Source organism: Cryptomeria japonica, chromosome 6 (genome assembly GCF_030272615.1).
Source record: "Cryptomeria japonica chromosome 6, Sugi_1.0, whole genome shotgun sequence".
NCBI classification, from domain to species: Eukaryota; Viridiplantae; Streptophyta; class Pinopsida; order Cupressales; family Cupressaceae; genus Cryptomeria; species Cryptomeria japonica.
Window position 1 is genome coordinate 566,999,120 of NC_081410.1, and position 7,778 is coordinate 567,006,897.

The following is a 7,778-nucleotide window of genomic DNA, read 5'->3' on the forward strand; positions in this document are numbered from 1 at the left end:
CAATTTTAGAGAGAATTTTAGCATAAAATCACTAATATATTATCATTTTGGACTAAAATAAATCTTAGTTCATTTCATAGAAACTCATATTTCGCTTATTTTACACTTGCATAGCATAAGTTTATAAGCATTTTCAATCTTGAATCTACATAAGACATCCATAGTACAAAAAGCTACTAAGAGCTACACTAATTTGGAACTTGGAGAGGAGAGAAACAAAGGAGAAGGAGCTAAGATCATGTTAGAAGGCATTTGGAGATGCCTTGTTGTATTTGCTTCCATAGTTAAATATTTTATCATGTTTTTAGTGTCTCTTTTGATATGCTTGCTTAGACTAGTTTTTGGTTGATTGACACTAATGTTTGTCTTTGCTTCTTTTGTTTGTGTGTTATACGACCACAGGTTTTTAGTCTAACATTGTCCATTTTGTAGAGCATCACTATGTATAATATCCTAAGCTACTGATGGATCATCAAAATCAATCCTCTTCGCTGCACTACTCAACTCTGAAGTATCCTGCACAAGAAAAAACAAACCACGATTAAGATTAGTGATATTATATAACTCATATTTGAAAAGTTAACACAAAAATGAACTATAATTGAACTATTCTTGTTTACCTCATCTCCAAGTTTTCTCTTCGTCTTTGGAGGACTCTTGATGTATGTCTTCGGTAGAGGAGGTGTGTTTTCAATATTTTCATACACAACCTACATATGTTCACAAACATGACATTGATACAAGTTATCATATAATTTTCAGTGATAATAAAAAATTATATCTACTAAACACAAAATAAAATAAACACACATGTACTCAAGGCATCTCTTCTTCTCCTTCTTCATCTTCAGGTATAGTGGGTGTAGTCAACAAGGATGTGAAGCCAAGAATTTTATGTACATATACACAACAAGTATGTGAAACTATCAATCTATGTCTAGACGTGTATAATCATTATAAGTTATTTAAACTATCCATTCAATCATATTTGCATTCAACTACTTTTCTCTTATCTCCAGCTACACCATCAGATCCCGAATTGCATAGCCCCACACTCACGCTACTTATGCCCTACAAGAGTAAAATAAGATATACATGCAAGTTACTACATAATCTAATTAATATCAATATAAATGATGAACATGTATGTACAATAAAATAAAAATGACTAGGTGCAATAATATATGTACTGTAAAGCTATCAAGGCCAAATGAAATGGCCGTCAAGGTGTCCTCCTAGATCTGTGTCAACTCCTCCTCTGTCATCAAGTGTTAAATAGACCATGTAAATAAAAATTACTACTTAATATTATCTATATTATAAATATTTATTTAAAATATAGAATGAACTGTGAAAATACAAATCTTACCACATCATCATCAATGTATGATGAAGGTGCCTCCTCATCTCTAGCATGCGAGGACTCTCTAGCATATCCTTTAGTCCTTGTCATAACATATGGTGCATCGTGCATCTCATACACCTCATAATCTGCAGTGTGCATGGGAGGATCAATAGGTTGTCCAACTGGACCCAAGCATAGGTGCCCACACATGACACAACTATAGGGCACACAAATGTGTGGAGCGGAGGAGGACTTGTCAAAGCCACCAGATCCACCCCTACCATCAAAAGAAAGCTGAGCTACTACCCCAGCCCGAGAAACCAAAAGGCTGCTCAAAGAGTGAATAGCCGATATGGTCTGTGATGCCACCTCACAGATGATATTTGGATGTTGCACTAGAGGTGGGGGATCAACAAGAGGAGGAGGGACATATGGGCACTGGACTACTCTGACTTCCCTGGAGGTCTATTTTGGGGCATACATAAACCCACACCCTAGAAAAGTTGAATGTCAAAGTAGTTCACATGTTTTCCTAAAACAAACTCAGCATACAATTTTTTGATGAAGTAGAAGGCGACATCAAGATTGTTGTTGGGTGGGTTATCAAAAAACATCCACCAATAATCCCAATTTTTTTTCACAATATCATCATTTGTGCACCATTTAATAGAAAGTTTTATTTTTTGGGGGTCTACGGGTTGACTAGTGCGGGGATTCACAAACAATGCGGTGATAGTGGTTTTGGATATCTCGAGATCCTTGATCTCCTTATAGGACAAGTCATCTATATATTGTTCCCTCATAGAATCTCACCACAAAAGAGTGGCATTGTGCTCCTCAGTGACAGTTTCTATACTCTTTATGATGGACGTGAGGGGATCAACTATTGGGTTCAGGCGAGGGATCCTATGATAGACATCTGCAATCCCCCTCAATTGGTTCAAATTTTGTGTAGTTAAATCTTGAATTAAGGGGGGGTTTGAAAAAGGAGGGTATGATTTTTGCGGTTGTGGTTGATCAATGTTTTCACTGTTATCCCCGATTTTTTACCTAATTGAATGTAAACAATTGAATTTAGTTAACAAATTTGAACAATTTTGTATTTGATTAAAGAAAACCTAGTTTTCATGAAAAACATATTTTGAATGAAAAAACAAATAAACATTAAAAAAAGACAAAAATTTGAATGAAAATGATGAAAAATAATAAAAATCTTACCTTTTATTGGATTTTTTTTGCACATTTGGGTCACAAAATTAGATATTGGGTCCAACCGGATATCGGATTTGATAGAAATTTGTGCAGCCCGTGGGTGAAAAATTAGATATTCGATTTGCCTAGGTGTTTACCATGCCAAGGTGTATTAACACCCAGGCCAAGCAAAAAGTCAACACAGATTTTCAAATTTTTAGGTGAGTGGAAAAGGCTATTTTTTTCACATCACCACTTTTGGCCCCACATGATCCTACACTAACCCACCTTTTAAAATATTCTTTCTAATTACCTTTCAACTTCTTAGGTAAGGTCGTACCCTCAACCACAAGACTCATAGTAACTGCTATAGTCTTCATAGACATAGTTAATTTCACCGCATACCATTCACCAAAGCTTTGGCAGATTGTTTTGATAAAGTAGGGTCAAATCCCTTCATACCTTCCACATAGGTTGTCAATTTTACTTCTACCACCTTATTAGAGAGAACCCCATTTTGTTTTAACTTTTTACAACTATCAGGTTCCATTTGGATAAGGTCCCCACCCATAGTATGCACAATAAAATCAAGAATGGGACCCATAGAGGGGTAGAAAATCTAGTCTTTGGGAAAGAGAGAACAAAGGATGGTATTGCTAAAAGCCTAACTATCACAAGATTTAATGCTTGTCCTTTGTAATAAATGATGATAATACAAGGTGGCCAAGAAAGAGACTAAAAAGGCAATAATTAAATCTTTAAATCTCACTAGGATGATTTTCTTCAGAAATCGCAGCACAAACAACATCAGGTTTAATTCATGCAGCACCATCCAGGTTTTAAAGCCCTTGTAAAAGGGCCTCAGTTTTCTAATCTATACATAGTTTTATTTTCTTCTCTAAAGGTTTGTTGGTTTCTAACATGGCCAAATGTAGCAATCATGTCTTGGCACTTTGTGATAATATCCTTCACCTACCATCTTGGCTTCACTTTCTCTTGCAACATCATAATAATTCAAATCACCTTCAATAATGATTTGTTGCTAACCTTTGTCTTTCATAATGATGATGCCAAAGAAAACCACCATTACTTCCAACACATTAGATATTTGAGAGCCCAAATTTGCCACATGATCTTACTCTTCAGATCTTTGATGACCCCACCCCACTTGCCCAACCTAGGTTACCTTTAAATGACCCATCGAAATTAAGTTTCAACTAACCGATGTTGGGGAGGACCTGAATATCTCATTAGTTTTTCAAATTAATTACTTATTATTTTTATAATAAAGATATTTTATGGATGTAATAATGGCTTAGGTTCTCTTATATCAATTTATCCCTCTCTCAAAAACCCTCCTACCCATGAGGAATCTGTGATATGGTTGACACTTCCTTTAATGCCACTTTACCTTCTAGCTCTACCAATACAATTCTCAATTCTAGAAATGAAGCTTTGAGAAACAATGTGTGTCACTCTCCCAAATTTTTGCTTATTGGTGAAGATATCATTAATAAGTATTACCTCAATAATCTCTCTCTTGGAAATGAAGCATTGAGGGAGGATGTTGATTCTTCTGCCAAAAATCTCCCCTTTGATAAGAATGCTTTGATACAAGAAGATGTTATCATTAGCAAGTATCTTAATTATATATCCATAAGAGATAAAGCATTGAGGAATGATGATGAGTCTTCTCTTAAAATTTATCTCCAACATAAGGATGCTTTGGTGCAAGAGGAACATGCTTTAGACATTGACAATATAAATCTTAACATATTAATGAACAAAGACACCTATTCCTCTCCTACAAATTATTCTAATCACCAAGATATTTTAATGCATTGTACGATGCTATCCATTTCCTTATGACATGTCACCTGAAATTACATTAAGTAGAGATGAAGATGAAAACACTTCCATCCAAATAACCTAATGAGAGAAGACTCTATTACCTCCAAAATGGACATACATAATGCTAATAAAGATAGGTATCTACCCACAAGGATCAATCCTTATTCGTCTATTCATCCTTTTAGTAATTTAAAATATTCTTTCACAACCAATTTTATTAGGATGTTGATTGCAATTATAGGAGACTTGAATATTAGGATATCAACTTCTTACGCTATATATATTCGTCAACGAACAAAGAGAATTATTGTTTAGTCAAAATTATACAAAACAATTATAAATGTTTGACTCGGGTAACTATTAGCATTATGGAGAAAGGGCGAAGTCAAGACAGTCCTGTACAAATACTTTAAATGATATTATAACATCTTACTAGGTGTGAAACCCTAACTCATGGTGGGTCAATAATATTTTTATAATATGAAAGGGTTCTTTTATTTTTATTTTCCATCATTATAATTCAGAAATAAATAAGACTCTTCACCATCTTTAATTTGATATTGAAGTGACAAAGCTTGTTCTATTGCTGTAGAGAAAACAAGCAAAGATATATGACGATTTTAACATTATTTCTTTAAATTAATTATTTATTAAATTTAAAGAAAAACTATAACAATAACCAAGATTTGATCATTATTTAACATTTAATAATAAATCTATTTATTTCTTTTAAAAGCACCTTGCACTCAACACATTTTCTAAGAAAGATAGATTATATGATAAAGTCATACATTTATTTACATTTTAATTAGAAACGAATAAGACTCCCCATCATCTTTAATTAAATATTTGAGCTTTCATATTATTCCATAGATTGCTGCAAGGACAGCAAGCAAACGTACATGGGAATTCGTGTTTATTTACACTGTTTGACTGAGAATAAATGAGTGGCACATTGCTGCGATGGCGTAAGCAAATTATTGGCGATGTTTAGACAACAAATTGAATAGCAATAAAAAAAAACTGTAAACAGATATATCTTACAAGCGTGAAGTATAAGCGACTCCTGTAACTGGAATCCATGAGGTCCCAGAGATTAATTGAGCGACTGTGAGCTTGGCGGCTTCAGTGGCACTGCTGATCACATGAAACACAGGCCAATTCACACGTTTTGACGTTCCTGCGCCATCTCCGGTGTTGCTGTATTCCCCGAAGTATAACGTGCTCAGAGCGAAATTGCCGTTCCATTCCAACCAACCAGCAGGGTCTATGTGATCGCCCAGAGTGGATTGCATAGACACAGTGCGAGAGTATTCCCTCCAAGGCCTCCCCAGGTATGTCTTGATGGACCCTTTCACAGCTTCGAGATCAGAAGACGCTGACAACTATGCAATTCTGGACGGAAATTCCGATGTTTTCATTAGGATCTGTTCTTGCCTGGGCAGTAATTGTGTTGATCTGGTTGCTCATGGGACGTCGGGCGATGATATTGCTGTTCTGGATGACGACCGCAGCGTTGCCGAAGATGAAATCCATGGTGCCGTAGATATCAACTTCGCGGTAGAATTGGCGGAGGGAGTAGACATACAAAGTGTCTTGGTAGCCTTTGATGCTGCACCGGCCGGTACACGGCCAACTGGTCGGACCCCACTCGAAGTGCCACCGCCTGGTGCTTCTCCGCCCCTACCGTGTTTTCCAACGTCATATCTCTTGCCACGAATCCGTTGCCAGAAACAGCTGCAAAAGCACGCACAAACACACAAATACAAAATAAATCACAAAATTCATTTGGGCTAATTCTAATTATATAAACTACTATCTCCTGGTTTTGAAGTCTTACCGACAGTTGCAGTTTTAAGGGTAGTGACGCCGTTTTGGACGCTCTTGCTTCCAGTCACCACGGTTTTATCCTTGCCGTCTCCCACCAACATCAAATTGGTTATCTTGTTGGATATGTCGATGTATCTCTTGCTGATCTGCTCAGGCACAGCATTTATTGCTTCGGCGATTGTTCGGTAATTGCCCGAACCGTCTGGGGGGACCACTGAATTTGTTTGGCTGGCTGGGCTTGACGCCTGCAATAGCTTGCGGTCTCCCGCAAACAGCCATTCGGGAAATCCATCTTTACTCTCACGGCCACGGTGGGAATCGAAATCTCCGTTGTTTACTGATACCAGGCGGCGGTTATTAATGGTCGTGGGAGGCAAAGTGGAGAGCTTGAACATGGAGAGCGAGTTGCTCACTAGTTCTGACAAATTGACAGCTTTGGACAACAGGAGAGCCCTGATGGGATTGGTGGCACTCAAATTAAGATCACGAAATCCGTTCAAGCAGGTTTCCTGGTTTGTCAGAGCTGCACTCAGCCAAATGGGGACTCTGTGTGTAAGAAACCGTTGTTCGAGCAGACGTTGACACAATCGATGGTATCTTCGAAGAGCTCCAAACAATCTTGCCAGGCCGCGCGCTCTCTTTCATTCATCACATTGTTTTGGAGAGTGAGGGCGAACTCGTGGGCTTTCTGAGCCCTTTGCAAGCTCACTTGGAAAGCGAAGTTAGTGAGATCGTTAAGCTTGGCGGTCCGATAAGCAGGATAGGAAGTCATGGACGAGATACTTCGCACGGGATAACGGCCTTTGCTACACGCCGAGTTTGCCACTTTGGAGACCGTTCTCCAAGCACGACGATGATGAAGCACTGACTGCCACAAACACGAGTGCGGCCACAACGAGAATTGACGTCAGAGAAACTACCACGCCTCTGCTTTCCGAATTTTCTGCTTTCTCTTCATCAACTCGGGCATAACCACTCTTCATTTTGTTAAGCCAAAGCTTCCTGGGAGAAATGGAATGGATGGTTTGAATTTCCAATGTGCCAAGCGTCGCACTTTATAGGATGGGATTCCGTGACATAGTTGTAATCCATCGAGAATTGGACAATCAGTATTGAAACGACAACTCCGGTGCTGCCATGAAATTCTTATTCTCTTTTACGTTGCCAATCGCTTGTCGTTGATTTCCTTTTTCTCTTTTACTTCAATCTAAACTCTATTATTTTCAAATACAGCAGCTACGGGAACCATGTTTTCGACAGAATCTTGTGCCGCATAAAATTAAGAGTAGCATTCAACGTTGATTTCTCATTGCAATATAGTTATATTCCATCAATTAATTCGTACAAGACTCTCTGTAATCAAGTTGACCATAGATTAAGCATGTTAGCAGCCAGTTTAAAATCATGCTTTCCTTACACCATAATTTACCCTAATTATGTCATGGAAGGGCTTATCGATCAGAAAGTTCTTTTCTTAAACAGTTCTTTTCCTTATAAAGTTATTGGTCAGCATAAATTAGGAAAGCAAAAATGTATTGAACACTATAGACGAAATTCCTTT

General features: G+C 37.5%; 1 pseudogene; it reads right to left on the reverse strand.

The window, feature by feature from the left end:
* Positions 1-5,427: 5,427 nt before the first annotated feature.
* LOC131049339 (pectinesterase-like) lies at positions 5,428-7,200 on the reverse strand (annotated as a pseudogene).
* Between the last annotated feature and the right edge of the window lie 578 nt (positions 7,201-7,778).